Source organism: Panulirus ornatus, chromosome 50, assembly GCF_036320965.1.
Source record: "Panulirus ornatus isolate Po-2019 chromosome 50, ASM3632096v1, whole genome shotgun sequence".
Classification (NCBI taxonomy): domain Eukaryota; kingdom Metazoa; phylum Arthropoda; class Malacostraca; order Decapoda; family Palinuridae; genus Panulirus; species Panulirus ornatus.
In genome coordinates, this window is record NC_092273.1 from 32,214,333 (window position 1) to 32,241,921 (window position 27,589).

Here is a 27,589-nt window from a genome sequence, read left to right on the forward strand (position 1 = left end):
GGTTGAGGATGTGTGAAGATGGTGATGGTCAATGGTTATGTGTTGAGGATGTGTGATGACGGTCACTGTTCATTTGTTGAGGATGTATGATGATGATGATGGTCACTGTGGATATGTGATGGTGATGATGGTCACTATTCATGGGTTGTGGATATTTCATGATGGTGATGTTCTCTGGTCATGGTTTGAGAATGTGTGATGATGATGGTGGTCACTGGTCATGCGTTGTGGATGTGATGATGATGATGATGATGATGGTCACTGGTCATGGGTTGTGGATGTGTGATGATGATGATGGTCACTGGTCATGGTTTTTGGATGTGTGATGATGATGATAGTTACTGGTCATGGGTTGTGGATGTGTGATGATGAAGGTCACTGGTCATGGGTTGAGGACGTGTGATGATGATGATGGTCACTGGTCATGGGTTGTGGAAGCGTGATGATGATGATGGTCACTGGTCATAGGTTTTGGATGTGTGATTATGGTTATGGTCACTGGGCATGGGTTGATGATGTGTGCCGATAGTCACTCTCCATGGGTTCATGATATGTGATGATGATGGTCACTTGTCATGGGTTGAGGATGTGTGAGGATGATGATGGTCTCTGGTCATTTGTTGTGGATATGTGATGGTGATGATGGTTACTGTTCTTGGGTTGTAGATATGTGATGATGGTCACTGGTTACGGGTTGTGGATTTGTGATGATACTGATGGTCACTGTCATGGGTTGTGGATGTGTGATGATGATGATGATAACTGGTCATCGGCTGTGGATGTGTGATGACGATGATGGTCACTGGTCATGGGTCGTGGATGTTTGATGGTGATGATGGTCACTGTCATGGGTTGAGAATATGTGATGATAACGATGGTCAATGGTCATGGTTTGAGGATGTGATGATGATGTTATTCAATGGTCATGGGTCGAGGATGTGTGATGATGATAATGGTCACGTGTCATGGGTTGTGGATATGTGATGATGATGGTCACTGGTCATGGGGGTTGGATATGGGTTAATGATGATTGTAACTGGATATGGGTTGAGGATGTGTGGTGATGGTCACTGGTCATATGTTGATTATGTGTGATGATGATGGTCATTGGTCATGGGTTGTGGAAGTGTTATGATGTTCACTGGTCATGGGTTGAGGATATATGATGATGTTGATGGTCACTGTCCATGGGTTGAGGATGTGTGATAATGGTCACTGGTCATGGGTTGAGGATGTGTAATGATGATGATGGTCACTGGTCATAGGTTGTTGATGTGTGATGATGATGATGGTCACTGGTCATGGGTTGAGGATATTTAATGATAGTAATGGTCATTGGTCATGGGTTGAGGATGTGTGATGATCATGATGGTCATTGTTCACGCTTTGTGGATGTGTGATGATGATGGATGTGTGATGATGATGATGTTCATTGGTCATGAGTTGTGGATGTGTGATGACGATGGGCACTGGTAATGGATCGTGAATGTGTGATGATGATGATGGTCACTGGTCATGGGTTGTGGATGTGTGATGATGATGATGGTAGCTTGTCATGGGTCTTGGATGTGTGATGATGATGATGGTCACCGGTCACAGGTTGTGAATGTTTTATGATGGTGATGGTCACTGGTCATGGGTTGAGGATGTGTGATGATGATGATGGTCACTGGTCATCCGTTGTGGATGTGTAATCATAATGATGATGATGGTCACTGGTAGTGGGTTGTAGATGTGTGATGATCATGGTCACTGGACAGGGTTGGGGATGCGTGATGATGAGGGTTGTCACTGGTCATGGGCTATGTATGTATGATGATTATAATGGTCACTGTTAATGGGTTGAGGATGTGTGATGATTTTCACTGGCCATGGGTTCAGGATGTGTGATTATGTTGATGGTCACTTGTCATGGGTTAAGGATATGATGATGATGGTCACTGGTCATGGGTTGTTGATATGTGATTGTGATGATGGTCACTGTTCTTGGGTAAAAAATGCTTGATGATTATGAATATTGTCACTGGTCATGGGTTTTGGATGTATGATGATGATTATGTTCACCAGTTATGGGTTTTGGATGTGTGATGGTGATTGTCACTGGTCATGGGCTGTAGATATGTGATGATGACGATGGTCACTGGTCATGGGTTGTGGATATGTTATGATGATGAGGATGGTCGCTGGTCATGGGTCGTGGATGTGTGATGGTGATGATGGTCACTGGTCATGGGTTGAGAATATGTGATGATCATGGTCACTGGTCATGGATTGTGGATATGTGATGATGATGATGGTCAGTGTTCATGGGTTGTGGATGTTTAATGATTATGATGGTCACTGGTCATGGGTTTTGGATGTTTGATAATGGTTATGGTAACTAGTCATGGGTTGAGGATGTGTGATGAAAATGGTCAATGGTCATCCGTTGCGGATGTGTAATGATGATGATGATCATGGTCATCGGTCTTGGGTTGTGTATGTGTGATGATGATGATTGTCACTGGTCATGGGCTGTGGATGTATGATGATGATGATGGTAACTGGTAATGGGTTGAAAAAGTGTGATGATTGTCACTGGCCATGGGATGAGGATATGTGATGATGATGATGGTCGTTGGTCATGGGTTAGGGATATGTTATGATGATGATGGTCACTGGTCATGGGTTGAGGATATGTGATGATGATGATGGTCACTGGTCATGGGTTTTATATGTGTGATTATGATTATGGTCACTGGTCATGGGTTGTGGATGTAAGACAGTAGTCACTGTCCATGGGTTCATGATATGTCACCTGTCATGGGTTGAGGATGTGTGAGGATGATGATGGTCTCTGGTCATTTATTGTCGATGTGTGATGGTGATGATGGTCACTGGTCTTGGGTTGCTGATATGTGATGATGATGATGATTGTCACTGGTTATGGTTTGTGGATGACTGATGATGGTTATGGTCACTGGTCATGTACTGTAGATGTGTGATGATAATGATGATGGTCACTGGTGATGGGCTGAGGATGTGTGATGATGATGATGGTCACTAGTCATCCGTTGTTAATGTGCAATGATGATGATAATGATGGTCACTGGTCATGGGTTGTGGATGTGTGATGATGATAGTGGTCACTGATCATGGATTGTGGATGTGTGATGGCGACTTTTACTGTTTATGGGTTGTGGATTTGTGATGATGTTGATGGTCACTGGTCATGGGTTGTGGATGTGTGATGATGATGATGATCACTGGTCATCGGCTGTGGATGTGTGATGATGATAATGGTCACTGGTCATGGGTTGTGGATGTGCGATGATGATGATGGTCAGTTGTCATGGGTTTTGGCTTTGTGATGATGATGGTCACTTGTCATGGGCAGTGGATGTTTGATTGTGATGTTGGTCACTGTCATGGGTTAAGAATATGTGATGGTGATGATGGTCAATGGTCATGGGTTGAGGAAATGATGATGAACATCAATGGTCATGAGTCGAGGATGTGTGATGATGATGATGGTTACTGGTCATGGGTCTTGGATTTTTGATGATGATGATGGTCATCGGTCATGGGTTGAGTATGTGTGATGATGGTCACTGGTCATGTGTTGAGGATGTGTGATGATGATGGTCATTTGTCATGGGTTGTGGATGTCTTATGATGTTCACTGGTCATGGGTTGAGGATGTATAATGTTGTTGATGGTCACTGGCCATGGGTTGAGGATGTGTGATAATGGTCACTCGTCATGTGGTGAGGATGTGTAATGATGATGATGGTCACCGGTCATATGTTGTTGATGTGTGATGATGATGATGGTCACTGGTCATGGGTTGTGGATATTTGATGATGGTAATGGTCAATGGTCATGAGTTGAGGATGTGTGATGATCATGATGGTCACTGGTCACGCTTTGTGGATGTGTGATGATTTTGTTCATTAGTCATGAGTTGTGGATGTGTGATGACGATGGGCACTGGTCACGTATTGTGAATGTGTGATGATGATGATGGTGACTGGTCATGGGTTGTGGATGTTTGATGACGATGATGGTCACTCTTCATGGGTTTTGGATGTGTGATGATGATATTGGTCACTTGTCATGGGCTATGAATGTTTTATGAAGGTGATGGTCACTGCTCATGGGTTGAGGATGTGTGATGATGATGATGGTCACTGATCATCCGTTGTGGATATGTAATCATGATGATGCATGTGGTCACTGGTAGTGGGATGTAAAAATGTTGGATGTTGATGATGATGGTCCTAGTACAGGGTTGGGATGTGTGATGATGATGGTGGTCTCTGGTCAGGGTCTGGATGTGTGATGATTATGAATGGTCACTGGTAATGTTGTTGAGGATGTGTGATTATGATGATGATCACTATTCATGGGTTAAGGTATGTGATGATGTGATGGTCACTGGTCATGGGTAAGTTGATGATGTGATTGTGATGATGTTCACTAGTCATGGGTTAAGGATGTGTGATGATGATGATGGTCACTGGTCATGGGTTGAGGACGTTTGATGATGATGATGGTCACTGTCATGGATTTTGGATGTGTGATTATGATTATGGTCACTGGTCATGGGTTGAGGATGTATGACTGTCCATGGGTTCATGATAAGTGATGATGATGGTCACTTCTCATGGGTGGAGGATGTGTAAGGATGATGATGGTCTCTGGTCATTAGTTGTGGATTGTGTGATGATGATGGTCACTGGTCTTGGGTTATAGATATATGATGATGATGATGATGGTCACCGGTAGTGTGTTGTGGATGTGTGATGATGATGATGGTCACTGGTGTTGGGTTGTAGACGTGTGATGATAATGATGATGGTCACTGTTGATGGGCTGAGGATGTGTGATGATGATGATGGTCACTGGTCATCATTTGTTAATGTGTAATGATGATGATGATTATGGTCACTGGTCAAGGGCTGTGGATGTGGGATGGTGATGGTGGTCACTGGTTATGGGTTTTGGATATGTGAGGAAGACTGTTACTGTTCATGGGTTGTGGATTTGTGGTAATGCTGATGGTCACTGGTCCTGGGTTGTGGATATGTGATGATGATGATGATCACTGGTCATAGGCTGTGGATATGTGATGATGATAATGGTCACTGTCATGGGTTGTGTATGTGTGATGATGATGATGTTCACTGGTCATGGGTTGTGGCTTTGTGATGATGATGATGGTCACTGGTCATGGGTCGTGGATGTTTGATGGTGATAATGCTTACTGTCATAGGTTGAGAATATGTGATGATGATGAAGGTCAATGGTCATCTGTTGAAGATGTGATGATGATGTTGTTCAATAGTCATTGGTCGAGGATGTGTGATGATGATGATGGTCACTGGTCATGGGTTGTGGATATGTGATGATGATGGTCACTGGTCATGGGTCTTGGATTTGTGATGATGATGATGGTCACTGGTCATGGGTTGAGGATGTGTGGCGATGGTCACTGGTCATGTGTTGAGGATGTGTGATGATGATGGTCAATGGTCATGGGTTGTGGATGTGTTATGATGTTCGCTGGTCATGGGTTGACGATGTATGATGATGTTGATGGTCACTGGCCATGGGTTAAGGATGTGTGATAATGGTCACTGGTCATGGGTTGAGGATGTGTAATGATGATAATGGTCACTGGTCATAGGTTGTTGATGTGTGATGATGATGATGGTCACTGGTCATGGGTTGTGGATATTTGATGATGGTAATTGTCATTGGTCATGGTTTGAGGATTTGTGATGATCATGATGGTCACTGGTCACGCGTTCTGGATGTGTGATGATGGATGTGTGATGATGATGATGTTCATTGGTCATGAATTGTGGATGTGTGATGCGATGGGCACTGGTCATGGGTTGTGAATGTGTGATGATGGTGATGGTGACTGGTCATGGGTTGTGGACGTGTGATGATGATGATGGTCACTGGTCATGGGTCTTGGATGTGTGATGATGATGATGGTCACTGGTCATGGGTTGTAAATGTTTTATAATGGTGATGGTCACTGATCATGTGTTGAGGATGTGTGATGATGATGATGGTCACTGGTCATCCATTGTGGATGTGTAATCATGATGATGATGATGGTCACTGGTAGTGGGATGTAGATGTGTGATGATGATCATGGTCCCTGGACAGGGTTGTGGATGTGTGATGATGATGGTGGTCTCTGGTCAGGGCTCTGGATGTGTGATGATTATAATGGTCACTGGTAATTTGTTGAGGATGTGTGATTATGATGATGATCACTATTCATGGGTTAAGGTTATGTGATGATGGTGATGGTCACTGGTCATGGGTAGTTGATGTGTGATTGTGATGATGTTCACTAGTCATGGGTTTTGGATGTGTGATGATGATGATGGTCACTGGTCATGGGTTGAGGACGTTTGATGATGATGATAGTCACTGGTCATGGGTTTTGGATGTGTGATTATGATTATGGTCACTGGTCATGGGTTGAGGATGTATGACTGTCCATGGGTTCATGATAAGTGATGATGATGGCCACTTCCCATGGGTGGAGGATGTGTAAGGATGATGATGGTCTCTGGTCATTTGTTGTGGATGTGTGATGATGATGGTCACTGGTCTTGGGTTATAGATATGTGATGATGATGATGATGGTCACTGGTAGTGTGTTGTGGATGTGTGATGATGATGATGATCACTGGTGTTAGGTTGTAGACGTGTGATGATAATGATGATGGTCACTGTTGATGGGCTGAGGATGTGTGATGATGATGATGGTCACTGGTCATCATTTGTTAATGTGTAATGATGATGATGATTATGGTCACTGGTCAAGGGCTGTGGATGTGGGATGGTGATGGTGGTCACTGGTCATGGGTTGTGGATATGTGAGGAAGACTGTTACTGTTCATGGGTTGTGGATTTGTGGTGATGCTGATGGTCACTGGTCCTGGGTTGTGGATATGTGATGATGATGGTGATCACTGGTCATCGGCTGTGGATGTGTGATGATGATAATGGTCACTGTCATGGGTTGTGTATGTGTGATGATGATGATGTTCTCTGGTCATGGGTTGTGGCTTTGTGATGATGATGATGGTCACTGGTCATGGGTCGTGGATGTTTGATGGTGATAATGCTTACTGTCATAGGTTGAGAATATGTGATGATGATGAAGGTCAATAGTCATCTGTTGAAGATGTGATGATGATGTTGTTCAATAGTCATTGGTCGAGGATGTGTGATGATGATGGTCACTGGTCATGGGTTGTGGATATATGATGATGATGGTCACTGGTCATGGGTCTTGGATTTGTGATGATGATGATGGTCACTGGTCATGGGTTGAGGATGTGTGGCGATGGTCACTGGTCATGTGTTGAGGATGTGTGATGATGATGGTCAATGGTCATGGGTTGTGGATGTGTTATGATATTCACTGGTCATGGGTTGATGATGTATGATGATGTTGATGGTCACTGGCCATGGGTTAAGGATGTGTGATAATGGTCACTGGTCATGGGTTGAGGATGTGTAATGATGATAATGGTCACTGGTCATAGGTTGTTGATGTGTGATGATGATGATGGTCACTGGTCATGGGTTGTGGATATTTGATGATGGTAATTGTCATTGGTCATGGTTTGAGGATTTGTGATGATCATGATGGTCACTGGTCACGCGTTCTGGATGTGTAATGATGGATGTATGATGATGATGATGTTCATTGGTCATGAATTGTGGATGTGTGATGACGATGGGCACTGGTCATGGGTTTTGAATGTGTGATGATGATGATGGTGACTGGTCATGGGTTGTGGATGTGTGATGATGATGGTCACTGGTCATGGGTCTTGGATGTGTGATGATGATGATGGTCACTGGTCATGGGTTGTAAATGTTTTATAATGGTGATGGTCACTGATCATGTGTTGAGGATGTGTGATGATGATGATGGTCACTGGTCATCCATTGTGGATGTGTAATCATGATGATGATGATGGTCACTGGTAGTGGGATGTAGATGTGTGATGATGATCATGGTCACTGGACAGGGTTGTGGATGTGTGATGATGATGGTGGTCTCTAGTCATGGGCTATGGATGTGTGATGATTATAATGGTCACTGGTAATGGGTTGAGGATGTGTGATTATTGTCACTGGCCATGGGTTAAGGATGTGTGATTATGATGATGATCACTATTCATGGGTTAAGGTTATGTGATGATGGTGATGGTCACTGGTCATGGGTAGTTGATGTGTGATTGTGATGATGTTCACTAGTCATGGGTTTTGGATGTGTGATGAAGATGATGGTCACTGGTTATGGGTTGTAGATGTGTGATGATGACGATGATGATGATTGTCGCTGGTCTTGGGTTGAGGGTGTATTATGATGATGATTTTCACTGGTCATGGGTTGTGTATGTGTAATGGTGATGATGGTCACTTGTCATGGGTTGTGGATGTGTTATGATGATGAGGATGGTTACTGGTCATTGGTCGTGGATGTGTGATCGTGATGATAATCACTGGTCATGGGTTGTTGATGTGTAATGGTGATGATAGTCACTGGTCATGGATTGTGGATGTGTGATGATGATGATGGTCACTGGTCATGGGTCGTGGATGTGTAATGATGATGATGGTCACTGTTCATGGGTTGTGGATGTTTGATAATGGTTATGGTCACTAGTCATGGGTTGAGGATGTGTGATGATGATGATGGTCACTGGTCATCCGTTGTGGATGTGTAATGATGATGATGATGATGATGATGGTCATCGGTCATGGGCTGTGGATGTGTGATGATGATGATAGTCACTGGTCATGGGCTGTGGATGTGTGATGATGATGATGGTAACTGGTAATGTGTTGAAGAAGTGTGAGGACCGTCACTGGCCATGGATAGTGGATGAGTGATGATGATGATGGTCGCTGGTCATGGGTTAAGGATGTGTGATGATGATGATGGTCACTGGTCATGGGTTGTTGATATGTGATTGTGATGATGGTCACTGGTCTTGGGTTGTAGATGTGTGATGATAATGATGATGGTCACTGATCATGGGTTGAGGATGTGTGATGATGATGATGGTCATTGGTCATCCGTTGTGGATGTGTAATGATGTTGATGATGACAGGCACTGGTCATGGGTTGTACATGTGTGATGATGATGATGGTCACTGGTCATGGGCTGTGGATGTGCATTGACGATGGTTACTGTTCATAGGTTTTGGATATGAGATGATGATGACTGTCACTGGTCATGGGTTGAGGATGTGTGATGATGATTATGGTCATAGGTCATCCGTTGTGGATGTGTAATGATGATGATGATGATGGTCACTGGTCATGGGTTGTGGATTTGTGATGATGATGGTTACTGGTCATGGGTTGTGGATGTGATGATGATGATTGTCACTGGTCATGGGTAGTGGATGGGTTGTTGATCTGTGATGGTGATGATGGTCACTGGTCATGGGTTGTGGATGTGTGATGATGATGATGGTCACTGGTCATGGGTAGAGGATGTGTGATGATGGTCACCGGTTATGGGTTGAGGATGTGATATGATGATGGTCATTGGTCATCGGTTGAGGATGTGTGATCATGTTCACTTGTCATGGGTTGAGGATGTGTGATGATGATGATGATGGTCACCGGTCACGAGTTGTGGATATGTGATGAAGATGATGGTCACTGGCCATAGGTTGTGGATATTTGATGATGGTGATGATCATTAGTCCTGTGTTGAGGATGTGATTATGATGGTCACTGGTCATGCGTTGTGGATGTGTTATGATGATGATGGTCACTGGGCATGGGTTGTGGATATGTGATGACGATGGTCACTGGTCAGGGGATGTGGATGGGTGATGATGATGGTCACTGTTCATGGTTTGTGGATGTGTGATGATGATGGTAACTGTTCATGGGTTATGGATGTGTGATGATAATGGTCACTGGTCATTGGTTGTGGATGTGTGATGATGATGGTTGTCACTGGTCATGGGTTGTGGATGTTTGATGATGGTGATGGTCAGTGGTCATGGGATGAAAAGGTGTGACGATGATGATTGTCACTGGTCATCCGTTGTGGATGTATAATGATGATGATGATCATGGTCACTGGTCATGGGATGTGGATATGTGATGATGATGATGGTCACTGCTCATGGGTTGTGGATGTATGATGACGATGGTTACTGGTCATAGGTGGTTGATGTGTGATGATGATGATGGTCACTGGTCATGGGTTGTGGATGTGTGATGATGATGATGGTCACTGGTCATGGGCTGTGGATATGTGATGATTGTAATGGTCTCTGGTAATGGGTTGAGGATGTGTGATGATTGTCATTTGCCATGGGTTAAGGATGTGTGATGATGGTGGTCACAGGTCATGGGTTGAGGATATGTGATGATGATGATGGTCATTGGTGATTAGTTGAGGATGTGTTATAATGTTCAATTGTGGGTTGAAGATGTGTGATGATTGTGATTATCACTGGTCATAGGTTGAGGATGTGTGATGATGGTCACTTTTCATTTATTGAGGATGTGTCAGGATGATGATGGTCACTGGTCATGGGTTGTAGATGTGTTATGGTGATGATGGTCACTATTCATGGGTTGTGGATATTTGATGATAGTGATGTTCTATGGTCATGGTTTGAGGATGTGTGATGATGATGATGATCACTGGTCATCGGCTGTGGATGTGTGATGATGATAACGTTCACTGCTCATGTGTTGTGGATGTGAGTTGATGATGATGGTCACTTGTCATGGGTTGTGGCTTTGTGATGATGATGGTCACTGGTCATGGGTAGTGGATGTTTGATGGTGATAATGGTCACTGTCATGGGTTGAGAATATGTGATGATGGTGATGGTCAATGGTCATGGGTTGAGGATGTGATGATGATGTTGTTCAATTGTCATGGGTCGAGGATGTGTCATGATGATGATGGTTACTGGTTATGGGTTGTGGATATGATATGATTATGGTCACTGGTCATGGGTCTTGGATTTGTGATGATGATGATGGTCACTGGTCTTGGGTTGAGTATGTGTGATGATGGTCACTGGTCATGTGTTAAGGATGTGTGATGACGATGGTCATTGGTCATGGGTTGTGGATGTCTTATGATGTTCACTGGTCATGGGTTGAGGATGTATGATGATGTTGATGGTCACTGGCCATGGGTTGAGGATGTGTGATAATGGTCACTGGTCATGGGTTGAGGATGTGTAACGATGATGATGGTCACTGGTCATAGGTTGTTGATGTGTGATGATGATGATGGTCACTGGTCATGGGTTGTGGATATTTGATGATGGTAATGGTCATTGGTCGTTGTTTGAGGATTTGTGATGATCATGATGGTCATTGGTCACGCGTTGTGGATGTGTGATGATGATGGATGTGTGATGATTATGTTCATTGGTCATGAGTTGTGGATGTGTGATGACGATGGGCACTGGTCATGGGTTTTGAATGTGTGATGATGATGATGATGATGGTGACTGGTCATGGGATGTGGATGTGTGATGACGATGATGGTCACTCGTCATGGGTCTTGGATGTGTGATGATGATGATGGTCACTGGTCATTGGTTGTGAATGTCTTATGATGTTGATGGTCACTGGTCATGGGTTCAGGATGTGTGATAATGATGATGGTCACTGGTCATCCGTTGTGGATTTGTAATCATGATGATGATGATGGTCACTGGTACTGGGTTGTAGATGTGTGATGATGATCATGGTCACTGGATAGGGTTGTGGATGTGTGATGATGATGGTGATCTCTGGTCATGGGCTATGGATGTGTGATGATTATAATGGTCACTGGTAATGGGTTGAGGATGTGTGATGATTGTCACTGGCCATGGGTTAAGGATGTGTGATTATGATGATGGTCACTCGTCATGGGTTAAGGATGTGTGATAATGATGATTTTCACTGGTCATGGGTTGTTGATGTGTGATTGTTATGTTGGTCACTGTTCCTTGGTTGTAGATGTGTGATGATGGTGAATATGGTCACTGGTCATGGGTTGTGGATGTGTGATGATGATGTTCACTAGTCATGGGTTTTGGATGTGTGATGAAGATGATGGTCACTGGTCATGAGTTGTAGATGTGTGATGATGACGATGATGATGATGGTCGCTGGTTATGGGTTGAGGGTGTGTTAGGATTATGATGGTCGCTGATCATGGGTTAAGGATGTGTGATGATGATGATGGTTACTGGTCATGGATTGTTGATGTGTGATTGTGATGATGGTCACTGGTCTTGGGTTGTAGATGTGTGATGATAATGATGATGGTCACTGATCATGGGTTGAGGATGTGTGATAATGATGATGGTCACTGGTCATCCGTTGTGGATTTGTAATCATGATGATGATGATGGTCACTGGTACTGGGTTGTAGATGTGTGATGATGATCATGGTCACTGGATAGGGTTGTTGATGTGTGATGATGATGGTGATCTCTGGTCATGGGCTATGGATGTGTGATGATTATAATGGTCACTGGTAATGGGTTGAGGATGTGTGATGATTGTCACTGGCCATGGGTTAAGGATGTGTGATTATGATGATGGTCACTCGTCATGGGTTAAGGATGTGTGATAATGATGATTTTCACTGGTCATGGGTTGTTGACCTGTGATTGTTATGTTGGTCACTGTTCCTTGGTTGTAGATGTTGGTCACTGTTCCTTGGTTGTAGATGTGTGATGATGATGAATATGGTCACTGGTCATGGGTTGTGGATGTGTGATGATGATGTTCACTAGTCATGGGTTTTGGATGTGTGATGAAGATGATGGTCACTGGTCATGAGTTGTAGATGTGTGATGATGACGATGATGATGATGGTCGCTGGTCATGGGTTGAGGGTGTGTTAGGATGATGATGGTCGCTAATCATGGGTTAAGGATGTGTGATGATGATGATGATGGTTACTAGTCATGGGTTGTTGATGTGTGATTGTGATGATGGTCACTGGTCTTGGGTTGTAGATGTGTGATGGTAATGATGATGGTCACTGATCAAGTGTTGAGGATGTGTGATGATGATGATGGTCACTGGACATCCGTTGTGGATGTGTAATGATGTTGATGATGATAGGCACTGGTCATGGGTTGTACATGTGTGATGATGATGATGGTCACTGGTCATGGGTTGTGGATGTGCATTGACGATGGTTACTGTTCATAGGTTGTGGATTTGTGATGATGAAGAATATGGTCACTGGTCATGGGTTGTGGATGTGTGATGATGATGATGATGTTCACTAGTCATGGGTTTTGGATGTGTGATGAAGATGATGGTTACTGGTCATGAGTTGTAGATGTGTGATGATGGCGGTGATGATGATGGTCTCTGGTCATGGGTTGAGGGTGTGTTAGGATGATGATGGTCGCTGATCATGGGTTAAGGATGTGTGATGATGATGATGGTCACTGGTCATGGGTTGTTGATGTGTGATTGTGATAATGGTCACTGGTCTTGGGTGTTAGATGTGTGATGATAATGGTGATGGATACTGATCCTGGGTTGAGGATGTGTGATGATGGTGATGGTCATTGGTCATCCGTTGTGGATTTGTAATGATGTTGATGAAAGTCACTGGTCATGAGTTGTACATGTGTGATGATGATGATGGTCACTGGTCATGATTTGTGGATGTCCTTTGACGATGGTTACTGTTCATAGGTTGTGGATGTGAGATGATGATGATTGTCACTGGTCAAGGGTTGACGGTGTGTGATGATGATTATGGTCACTTGTAATCCGTTGTGGATGTGTAATGATGATGATGATGATGGTCACTGGTCATGGGTTGTGGATTTTTGATGATGATGGTTACTGGTCATGGGTTGTGCATGTGATGATGATGATGGTCACTGGTCATATGTAGTGGATGTGTGATGATGATGATGGTCACTGGTCATGGGTTGAGGATGTGTGATGATGGTAACTGGTCATCGGTTGAGGATGTGATAAGATGATGGTCATTGGTCATGGGTTGAGGATGTGTGATGATGATGATGGTCACTGGTCATGGGTTGTGGATATGTGATGGTGATGATGGTCACTATTCATGGGTTGGGGATATTTCATGATGGTTATGTTCTCTGATCATGGTTTGAGGATTTGTGATAATGATGATAGTCACTGGTTATGCGTTGTGGATGTGATGATGATGATGATGATTATCACTGGCCATGGGTTGTGGATGTGTGATGATGATGATGGTCACTGGCCATGGGTTAAGGATGTGTGATGATGATGATGGTCACTGGTCATGGGTTGAGGACGTTTGATGATGATGATGGTCACTGGTCATGGGTTTTGTATGTGTGATTAAGATTATGGTCACTGGTCATGGGTTGAGGATGTGTGACTGTCCATGGGTTCATGATATGTGATGATGATGGTCACTTCTCATTGGTTGAGGATGTGTGAGGATGATGATGGTCTTTGGTCATTTGTTGTGGATGTGTGATGGTGATGATGGTCACTGGTCTTGGGTTATAGATATGTGATGATGATGATGATGGTCACTGGTAATGGGTTGTGGATGGGTGATGATGATGATGGTCACCGGTGTTGGGTTGTAGATATGTGATGATAATGATGATGGTCACTGGGATTGGGCTGAGGATGTGTGATGATGATGATGGTCACTGGTCATCCGTTGTTAATGTGTAATGATGATGATGATAATGGTCTCTGGTCATGGGCTGTGGATGTGTGATGATGATGGTGGTCACTGGTCATTCGTTGTTAATGTGTAATGATGATGATGATAATGGTCACTGGTCATGGGCTGTGGATGTGTGATCATGATGGTGGTCACTGGTCATAGGTTGTGGATATGTAATGACGACTGTTACTGTTCATGGGTTGTGGATTTGTGATGATGCTGATTGTCACTGGTCACGGGTTTTGGATATGTGATGATGATGATGATCACTGGTCATCGACTGTGGATGTGTGATGATGATAATGGTCACTGTCATGGGTTGTGGATGTGTGATGATGATAATGTTCACTGGTCATGGGTTGTGGCTTTGTGATGATGATGATAGTCACTGGTCATGGGTCGTGGATGTTTGATGGTGATGATGCTTACTGTCATAGGTTGAGAATATGTGATGATGATGATGGTCAATGGTCATGGGTTGAGGATGTGATGACGATGTTGTTCAATGGTCATGGGTTGAGGATGTGTGATGATGATGATGGTCACTGGTCATGGGTTGTGGATATGTGATGATGATGGTCACTGGTCATGGGTCTTGGATTTGTGATGATGATAATGGTCACTGGTCGGGTTGAGGATGTGTGGCGATGGTCACTGGTCATGTGTTGAGGATGTGTGATGATGATGGTCATTGGTCATGGGTTGTGGATGTGTTATGATGTTCACTGGTCATGGGTTGAGGATGTATGATGATGTTGATGGTCACTGGCCATGGGTTAAGGATGTGTGATAATGGTCACTGGTCATGGGTGTAGGATGTGTAATGATGATCATGGTCACTGGTCATAGGTTGTTGATGTGTGATGATGATGATGGTCACTGCTCATGGGTTGTGGATATTTGATTATGGTAATGGTCATTGGTCATGGTTTGAGGATGTGTGATGATCATGATGGTCACGGGTCACGCGTTGTGGATGTGTGATGATGATGGATGTGTGATGATGATGATGTTCATTGGTCATGAATTGTGGATGTGTGATGACGATGGGCACTGGTCATGGGTTGCGAATGTGTGATGAGGATGATGGTGACTGGTCATGGGTTGTGGATGTGTGATGATGATGATGGTCACTGGTCATGGGTCTTGGATGTGTGATGATGATGATGGTCACTGGTCATTAGTTGTGAATATCTTATGATGGTGATGGTCACTGGTCATGGGTTGAGGATGTGTGATGATGATGATGGTCACTGGTCATCCATTGTGGATGTGTGTGTATTCATGATGATGATGATGGTCACTGGTAGTGGGTTGTAGATGTGTGATGATGATCATGGTCACTGGACAGGGATGTGGATGTGTGATGATTATGGTGGTCTCTGGTCATGGGCTATGGATGTGTGATGTTTATAATGGTCACTGGTAATGGGTTGAGGATGTGTGATGATTGTCACTGGCCATGGGTTAAGGATGTGTGATTATGATGATGGTCACCGGTCATGGGTTAAGGATATGTGATGATGGTGATGGTCACTGGTCATGGGTTGTTGATGTGTGATTGTGATGATGGTCACTGTTCTTGGGTTGTTGACGTGTGATGATAATGAATATGGTCACTGGTCATGGGTTGTGGATGTGTGATGATGATGATGTTCTCTAGTCATGGGTTTTGGATGTGTGATGAAGATGGTCACTGGTCATGGGTTGTAGGTGTGTGATGATGACGATGATGATGATGGTCACTGGTCATGGGTTGAGTGTGTGTCATGATGATGATGGTCACTGGTCATGGGTTGTGTATGTGTAATGGTGATGATTGTCACTGGTAATGGGTTGTGGATGTGTTATGATGATGAGAATGGTCACTGGTCATGGGTCGTGGATGTGTGATGGTGATGGTGGTCACTGGTCATGGGTTGAGAATATGTGATGATGATGGTCACTGGTCATTGATTGTGGATGTGTAATGATAATGATGGTCACTGGTCATGGGTTGTGGATGTTTGATAATGGTGATGGTCACTAGTCATGTGTTGAGGATGTGTGATGATGATAATGGTCACTGGTCATCCGTTGCGGATGTGTAAAGATGATAATGATGATGATGGTCATCGGTCATGGGTTGTGGATGTGTGATGATGTTGATAGTCACTGGTCATGGGCTGTGGATGTGTGATGATGGTGATGGTAACCGGTTGAAGAAGTGTGATGACCGTCAATGGCCATGGGTAGAGGATGTGTGATGATGATGATGGTCGCTGGGCATGGGTTAAGGATGTGTGATGATGATGATGGTCACTGGTCATGTGTTGTTGATGTGTGATTGTGATGATCGTCACTGGTCTTCGGTTGTAGATGTGTGATGATAATGATGATGGTCACTGATCATGGGTTGAGGATGTGTGATGATGATGATGGTCATTGGTAATCCGTTGTAGATGTGTAACGATGTTGATTATGATAAGCACTGGTCATGGGTTGTACATGTGTGATGATGATGATGGTCACTGGTCATGGGTTGTGGATGTGCATTGACGATTGATACTGTTCATAGGTTGTGGATGTGAGATGATGATAATTGTCACTGGTCATGGGTTGAGGATGTGTGATGATGATTATGGTCATTGGTCATCCGTTGTGGATGTTTAATGATGATGTTGATGATGGTCACTGGTCATGGGTTGTGGACTTGTGATGATGATGGTTACTGGTCATGGGTTGTGGATGTGATGATGATGATGGTCACTGGTCATGGGTAGTGGATGGGTTGTTGATCTGTGATGATGATGATCGTCACTGTTCATGGGTTGTGGATGTTTGACGATGATGATGGTCACTGGTCATGCCTTGAGGATGTGTGATGATGGTCACCGGTCATGGGTTGAAGATGTGATATGATGATGGTCATTGGTCATGGGTTGAGGATGTGTGATCATGTTCACTTATCATGGGTTGAGGATGTGTGATGATGATGATGGTCACTGGCCATGGGTTGTGGTTATTTGATGATTGTGATGATCATTAGTCCTGTGTTGAGGATGTGATTATGATGGTCAATGGTCATGCGTTGTGGATGTGTTATGATGATGATGATCACTGGCCATGGGTTGTGGATGTGTGATGACGATGGTCACTGGTCAGGGGTTGTGGATGGGTGATGATGATGGTCACTGTTCATAGTTTGTGGATGTGTGATGATGATGGTCACTGTTCATGGGTTGTGGATGTGTGATGATAATGGTCACTGGTCATGGGTTGTGGAAGAGTGATGATGATGGCGGTCACTAGACATGGGCTGTAGATGTTTGATGATGGTGATGGTCACTGGTCATGGGATGAAAAGGTGTGACGATGATGATTGTCACAGGTCATCCGTTGTGGATGTGTAATGATGATAATGATCATGGTCACTGGTCATGGGATGTGGATGTGTGATGATGATGATGGTCACTGCTCATGGGTTGTGGATGTATGATGACGATGGTTAATGGTGATGGGTTGTTGATGTGTGATGATGATGATGGTCACTGGTCATGGGTTGTGGATGTGTGATGATAATGATGGTCACTGGTCATGGGCTGTAGATGTGTAATGATTGCATTGTGTAATGATTGTGTAATGATTGGTCACTGGTAATTGGTTGAAGATGTGTGATGATTGTCACTGGCAATGGGTTAAGGATGTGTGATGATGATGGTGGTCGCAGGTCATCGGTTGAGGATATGTGATGATGATGATGGTCATTGGTGATTAGTTGAGGATGTGTTATAATGTTCACTTGTGGGTTGAGGATGTGTAATGATGGTGATGGTCACTGGTCATAGGTTGAGGATGTGTGATGATGGTCACTGTCCATTTGTTGAGGATGTGTGATGATGATGATGGTCACTGGTCATGGGTTGTGGTTGTGTGATGGTGATGATGATCGCTATCCATGGGTTGTGGATATTTCATGATGGTGATGTTCTCTGGTCATGGTTTGAGGATGTGTGATGATGATGATGATCAGTGGTCATCGGCTGTGGATGTGTGATGATGATAATGTTCACTGGTCATAGGTTGTGGATGTGCGATGATGATGATGGTCACTTGTCATGGGTTGTGGCTTTGTGATGATGATGGTCACTGGTCATAGGTAGTGGATGTTTGATGGTGATGATGGTCACTGTCATGGGTTGAGAATATGTGATGATGATCATGGTCAATTGTCATGGGTTGAGGATGTGATGATGATGTTGTTCAATTGTCATGGGTCGAGGATGTGTGATGATGATGATGGTTACTGGTCATGGGTTGTAGATATGTGATGATGATGGTCACTGGTAATGGGTCTTGGAATTGTGATGATTATGATGGTCACTGGTCTTGAGTTGAGTATGTGTGATGATGGTCACTGGTCATGTGTTGAGGAAATGTGATGACGATGGTCACTGGTCATGGTTTTTGGATGTCTTAAGAAGTTCACTGGTCATGGGTTGAGGATATATGATGATGTTGATGGTCGCTGGCCATGGGTTGAGGATGTGTGATAATGGTCACTGGTCATGGGTTGAGGATGTATAATGATGATGATGGTCACTGGTCATAGGTTGTTGATGTGTGATGATGATGGTTAATGGTCATGGGTTGTGGATATTTGATGATGGTAATGGTCATTGGTCATGGTTTAAGGATGTGTGATGATTATGATGGTCATTGGTCAGGCGTTGTGGATGTGTGATGATGATGGATGTGTTATCATTATGTTCATTGGTCATGAGTTGTGGATGTGTGATGACGATGGGCACTGGTCATGGGTTGTGAATGTGTGATGATGATAATGATGGTGACTGGTCATGGGTTGTGGATGTGTGATGACGATGTTGGTGACTCGTTATGGGTCTTGGATGTGTGATGATGATGATAGTCACTGGTCATTGGTTGTGAATGTCTTATGATGGTGATGGTCAGTGGTCATGGTTTGAGGATGTGTGATGATGATGATGGTCACTGGTCATCCGTTGTGGATGTGAAATCATGATGATGATGGTCACTGGTAGTAGGTTGTAGATGTGTGATGATGATGATGGTCACTGGACAGGGTTGTGGATGTGTGATGATGATGGTGGTCTCTGGTCATGGGCTATGGATGTGTGATGATTATAATGGTCACTGGTAATGGGTTGTGGATGAGTGATGTTCATGGTCACTTTTCATTGTTTGTGGATGTGTGATGATGATGGTCATTGTTCACAGGTTGTGGATGTGTGATGATGATAATGGTCACTGGTCATGGGGTGTGGATGTGTGTGATGATGGTGGTCACTGGTCATGGGCTGATTATGTGTGATGATGATGGCGGTCACTGGTCACGGGTTGTGGATATGTGATGATGATGATGGTCACTGGCCATGGGTTGAGGATGTGTGATTATGATGATGGTCACTGGTCATGGTTTAAGAATGTGTGATGATGATGGTCACTGGTCATGGATTGTTGATGTGTGATTGTGATGGTCACTGTTCCTTCGTTATAGATGTGTGATGATGATGAATATGGTCACTGGTCATGGGTTGGGAATGTGTGATGATGATGATGTTCACTAGTCATGGGTTTTGGATGTGTGATGATGATGGTCACTGGTCATGAGTTGTAGATGTGTGATGATGATGATGAGTATGGTCGCTGGTCATAGGTTGAGGGTGTGTTAGGATGATGATGGTCGCTGATCATGGGTTGAGGATGTGTGATGATGATGATGGTCACTGGTCATGGGTTGTTGATGTGTGATTGTCATGATGGTTACTAGTCTTGGTTTGTAGATGTGTGATCATAATGGTGATGGTCATTGATCAAGGGTTGAGGATGTGTGATGATGATGATGGTCACTGGACATCCGTTGTGGATGTGTAATGATGTTGATGATGATAGGCACTGGTCATGGGTTGTACATGTGTGATGATGATGATGGTCACTGGTCATGGGTTGTGGATGTCCATTGACGATGGTTACTGTTCATCGGTTGTGTATTTGTGATGATGATGAAAATGGTCACTGGTCATGGGTGTGGATGTGTGATGATGATGATGTTGACTAGTCTTGTGTTTTGGATGTGTGATGAAGATGATGGTTGCTGGTCATGAGTTGTAGATGTGTGATGATGATGACGATGATGATGGTCGCTGGTCATAGGTTAAGGGTGTGTTAAGATGATGATGGTCGCTGATCATGGGTTAAGGATGTGTGATGATGATGATGGTCACTGGTCATGGGTTGTTGATGTGTGATTGTGATGATGGTCGCTGGTTTTGGGCTGTAGATGTGTGATGATAATGGTGATGGTCACTGATCAAGGGTTGAGGATGTGTGATGATGATTATGGTCACTGGTAATCCGTTGTGGATGTGTAATTATGATGATGATGATGCTCACTGGTCATGGGTTGTGGATTTCTGATGATGATAGCTACTAGTCATGGGTTGTGGATTTGATGATGATGATGGTCACTAGTCATGGGTAGTGTATGTGTGATGATGAAGATGGTCACTGGTCATGGGTTGAGAATGTGATATGTTGATGGTCACTGGTCATGGGTTGAGGATGTGTGATGATCTTCACTTGTCATGGGTTGTGGATGTGTGATGATGATGATGGTCATTGGTCATGTGTTGAGGATATGTGATGATGGTCACTGGTCATGGGTTGAGGATGTGTGATGATGATGATGGTCACTGGTCATGAATTGTGGATGTGTGATGATGATGATGGTCACTGGCCATGTGTTGTGGATATTTGATGAAGGTGGTGATCATTAGTCCTGGTTTGAGGATGTGTGATGATGATGGTCACTGGTCATGCGTTGTGGATGTGTGATGATGATGATGGTCACAGGTCATGGGTTGTGGATGTGTGATTACGTTGGTCACTGGTCATGGGTTGTGGATGAGTGATGTTGATGGTCACTTTTCATTGCTTGTGGATGTGTGATGATGATGGACATTGTCCACGGATTGTGGATGTCTGATGATAATAATGGTCACTGGTCATGGGGTGTGGATGTGTGATGATGATGCTGATCACTGGTCATGGGTTGTGGATGTTTGATGATGGTGATGGTCACTGGTCATGGGTTGAAGATGTGTGACGATGATGATATTCAATGGTCATCCGTTGTGCATGTGTAATGATGATGATCATGGTCACTGGTCGTGGGTTGTGGATGTGTGATGATGATGGTCACTGCTCACGTGTTGTGGATGTATGATGACGATGGTTACTGGTCATGGGCCGTTGATGTGTGATGATGATGATGGTCACTTGTCATGGGTTGTTGATGTGTGATGATGATGATGGTAACTGGTCATGGGCTGTGGATGTGTGATGATTGTAATGGTCACTGGTAAAGGGTTGAGGATGTGTGCTGATTGTCACTGGCCATGGGTTGAGTATGTGTGATGATAATGATGGTCACTGGCCATGGGTTGTGTATATTTGATGATGGTGATGATCATTAGTCCTGTGTTGAGGATTTGATTATGATGGTCACTGGTCATGGGTTGTGGATGTGTCATGGCGATGGTCACTGGTCAGGGATTGTGGATGGGTAATGATGATGGTCACTGTTCATGGTTTGTGGATGTGTGATGATAATGGTCACTGTTCATGGGTTGTGGATGTGTGATGATAATGGTCACTGGTCATGGGTTGTGGATGTGTGATGATGATAGGGTCACTGGTCATGGGTTGTGGATGTTTGATGATGGTGATGGTCACTGGTCATGGGATGAAAAGGTATGACGATGATGATTGTCACTGGTCATCCGTTGTGTATGTGTAATGATGATGATGATCATGGTCACTGGTCATGGGATGTGCATATATGATAATGATGATGGTCACTGCTCATGGGTTGTGGATGTATGATGACGAGTGTTACTGGTCATGGGTTGTTGATGTGTGATGATGATGATGGTCACTTGTCATGGGTTGTGGATGTATGATGATGATGATGGTCACTGGTCATAGGCTGTGGATGTGTGATGATTGTAATGGTCACTGGTAATTGGTTGAGGATGTGTGATGATTGTCACTGGCCATGGGTTGAGGATGTGTGATGATGATGGTGGTCACAGGTCATGGGTTGAGGATATGTGACGATGATGATGGTCATTGGTGATTAGTTGTGGATGTGTTATAATGTTCACTTGTGGATTGAAGATGCGTGATGATGATGATGGTCACTGGTCATAGGTTGAGGATGTGTGATGATTGTCACTGTTCATTTGTTGAGGAAGTGTGATGATGATGATGGTCACTGGTCATAGGTTGTGTGTTGTGTGATGGTGATGATGATCACTATTCATGGGTTGTGGATATTTCATGATGGTGATGTTCTCTGGTCATGGTTTGAGGATGTGTGATGATGATGATCACTGGTCATCGGCTGTGGATGTGTGATGATGATGATGTTCACTGGTCATGGGTTTTGGATGTTCGATGAAGATAATGGTCATTTGTCATAGGTTGTGGCTTTGTGATGAGGATGGTTACTGGTCATGGGTAGTGGATGTTTGATGGTGATGATGGTCACTGTCATGGGTTGAGAATATGTGATGATGGTGATGGTCATTTGTCATGGGTTGTGGCTTTGTGATGAGGATGGTCACTGGTCATAGGTAGTGGATGTTTGATGGTGATGATGGTCATTGTCATGGGTTGAGAATATGTGATGAGGATGATGGTCAATTGTCATGGGTTGAGGATGTGATGATGATGTTCAATTGTCATGGGTCGAGGATGTGTGATGATGATGGTTACTGGTCATGGGTTGTGAATATGTGATGATGATGGTCAATGGCCATGGGTCTTGGATTTCTGATGATTATGATGGTCACTGGTCTTGGGTTGAGTATGTGTGATGATGGTCACTGGTCAAGTGTTGAGGATTAGTGATGACGATGGTCATTGGTCATGGGTTGTGGATGTCTTATGAAGTTCACTGGTCGTGGGTAGAGGATATATGATGATATTGATTGCCGCTGGCCATGGGTTGAGGATGTGTGATAATGGTCACTGGTCATGGGTTGAGGATGTATAATGATGATGATGGTCACTGGTCATAGGTTGTTGATGTGTGATGATGATGATGGTCAATGGTCATGGGTTGTGGATATTTGATGATGGTAATGGTCATTGGTAATGGTTTAAGGATGTGTGATGATTTTTGATGGTCATTGATCACGCGTTGTGGATGTCTGATGGTGATGGATGTGATGATTATCTTCATTGGTCATGAGTTGTGGATGTATGATGACGATGGGCACTGGTCATGGGTTTTGAATGTGTGATGATGATGATGGTGACTGGTCATGGGTTGTGGATGTGTGATGACGATGATGGTCACTCGTTATGGGTCTTGGATGTGTGATGATGATGATAGTCACTGGTCATTGGTTGTGAATGTCTTATGATGGTGATGGTCAGTGGTCATGGTTTGAGGATGTGTGATGATGATGATGGTCACTGGTCATCCGTTGTGGATGTGCAATCATGATGATGATGATGGTCACTGGTAGTGGGTTGTAGATGTGTGATGATGATGATGGTCACTGGACAGGGTTGTGGATGTGTGATGATGATGGTGGTCTCTGGTCATGGGCTATGGATGTGTGATGATTATAATGGTCACTGGTAATGGGTTGTGGATGAGTGATGTTCATGGTCACTTTTCATTGTTTGTGGATGTGTGATGATGATGGTCATTGTTCACGGGTTGTGGATGTGTGATGATGATAATGGTCAATGGTCATGGGGTGTGGATGTGTGATGATGGTGGTCACTGGTCATGGGCTGAGGATGTGTGATGATGATGGTGGTCACTGGTCACGGGTTGTGGATATGTGATGATGATGATGGTCACTGGCCATGGGTTGAGGATGTGTGATTATGATGAAGGTCACTGGACATGGTTTAAGGATGTGTGATAATGATGATGGTCACTGGTCATGGATTGTTGATGTGTGATTGTGATGATGGTCACTAGTCATGGGTTGGGGATGTGTGATGATGATGATGTTCACTAGTCATGGGTTTTGGATGTGTGATGATGATGGTCACTGGTCATGAGTTGTAGATGTGTGATGATGATGATGAGTATGGTCGCTGGTCATAGGTTGAGGGTGTGTTAGGATGATGATGGTCGCTGATCATGGGTTGAGGATGTGTGATGATGATGATGGTCACTGGTCATGGGTTGTTGATGTGTGATTGTGATGATGGTCACTAGTCTTGGTTTGTAGATGTGTGATCATAATGGTGATGGTAATTGATCAAGGGTTGAGGATATGTGATGATGATGATGGTCACTGGACATCCGTTGTGGATGTGTAATGATGTTGATGATGATAGGCACTGGTCATGGGTTGTACATGTGTGATGATGATGATGGTCACTGGTCATGGGTTGTGGATGTCCATTGACGATGGTTACTGTTCATAGGTTGTGGATTTGTGATGATGATGAATATGGTCACTGGTCATGGGTTGTGGATGTGTGATGATGATGATGTTCACTAGTCATGTGTTTTGGATGTGTGATGAAGATGATGGTTGCTGGTCATGAGTTGTAGATGTGTGATGATGATGGTGATGATGATGGTCGCTGGTCATAGGTTGAGGATGTGTTAGGATTATGATGGTCGCTGATCATGGGTTAAGGATATGTGATGATGATGATTGTCACTGGTCATGGGTTGTTGATGTGTGATTGTGATGATGGTCACTGGTCTTGGGCTGTAGATGTGTGATGATAATGGTGATGGTCACTGATCAAGGGTTGAGGATGTGTGATGATGATTATGGTCACTGGTAATCCGTTGTGGATGTGTAATGATGATGATGATGATGCTCACTGGTCATGGGTTGTGGATTTCTGATGATGATGGCTATTAGTCATGGGTTGTGGATGTGATGATGATGGTCACTGGTCATGGGTAGTGGATGTGTGATGATGATGATCGTCACTGGTCATGGGTTGAGGATGTGTGATGATCTTCCCTTGTCATGGGTTGAGGTTGGTTGATGATGATGATGGTCATTGGTCATGTGTTGAGGATATGTGATGATGGTTACTGGTCATGGGTTGAGGATGTGTGATGATGATGATGGTCACTAGTCATGAATTGTGGATGTGTGATGATGATGTTGGTCACTGGCCATGTGTTGTGGATATTTGATGAAGGTGATGATCATTAGTCCTGGTTTGAGGATGTGTGATGATGATGGTCACTGGTCATGCGTTGTGGATGTGTGATGATGATGATGGTCACTGATCATAGGATGTGGATATGTGATTACGTTGGTCAATGGTCATGGGTTGTGGATGAGTGATGTTGATGGTCACTTTTCATTGTTTGTGGATGTGTGATGATGATGGACATTGTTCACGGATTGTGGATGTGTGATGATGATAATGGTCACTGGTCATGGGGTGTAGATGTGTGATGATGATGGTGGTCACTGGTCATGGGTTGTGGATGTTTGATGATGGTGATGGTCACTGGTCATGGGTTGAAGATGTGTGACGATCATGATATTCAATGGTCATCCGTTGTGCATGTGTAATGATGATGATGATCATGGTCACTGGTCGTGGGTTGTGGATGTGTGATGATGATGGTCATTGCTCAGGTGTTGTGTGTGTATGATGACGATGGTTACTGGTCATGAGTTGTTGATGTGTGATGATGATGATGGTCACTTGTCATGGGCTGTTGATGTGTGATGATGATGATGGTAACTGGTCATGGGCTGTGGATGTGTGATGATTGTAATGGTCACTGGTAAAGGTTGAGGATGTGTGATGATTGTCACTGGCCATGGGTTGAGGATGTTTGATGATAATGATGGTCACTGGCCATGGGTTGTGGATATTTGATGATGGTGATCATTAATCCTGTGTTGAGGATTTGATTATTATGGTCACTGGTCATGCGTTGTGGATGTGTTATGATGATGATGGTCACTGGTCATGGGTTGTGGATGTGTGATGACGATGGTCACTGGTCAGGGGTTGTGGATGGGTGATGATGATGGTCACTGTTCATGGTTTTTGGATGTGTAATGATGATGGTCACTGTTCATGGGTTGTGGATGTGTGATGATAATGGTCACTGGTCATGGGTTGTGGATGTGTGATGATGATGGTGGTCACTGGTCATTGGTTGTGGATGTTTGATGATGGTGATGGTCACTGGTCATGGGATGAAAAGGTGTGACGATGATGATTGTCAATGGTCATCCGTTGTGGATGTGTAATGATGATGATGATCGTGGTCACTGGTCATGGGATATGGATGTATGATAATGATGATGGTCACTGCTCATGGGTTGCGGATGTATGATGACGAGTGTTACTGGTCATGGGTTGTTGATATGTGATGATGATGATGGTCACTGGTCATGGGCTGTGCATGTATGATGAAGATGATGGTCACTGGTCATAGGCTGTGGATGTGTGATGATTGTAATGGTCACTGGTAATCTGTTGAGGATGTGTGATGATTGTCACTGGCCATGGGTTGAGGATGTGTGATGATGATGGTGGTCACAGGTCATGGGTTGAGGATATGTGATGATGATGATGGTCATTGGTGATTAGTTGAGGATGTGTTATAATGTTCACTTGTGGGTTGAGGATGTGTGATGATGGTGATGGTCACTGGTCATAGGTTGAGGATGTGTGATGATTGTCACTGTTCATTTGTTGAGGAAGTGTGATGATGATGGTCACTGGTCAAGGGTTGTGTTTGTGTGATGGTGATGATGGTCACTACTCATGGGTTGTGGATATTTCATGATGGTGATGTTCTCTGGTCATGGTTT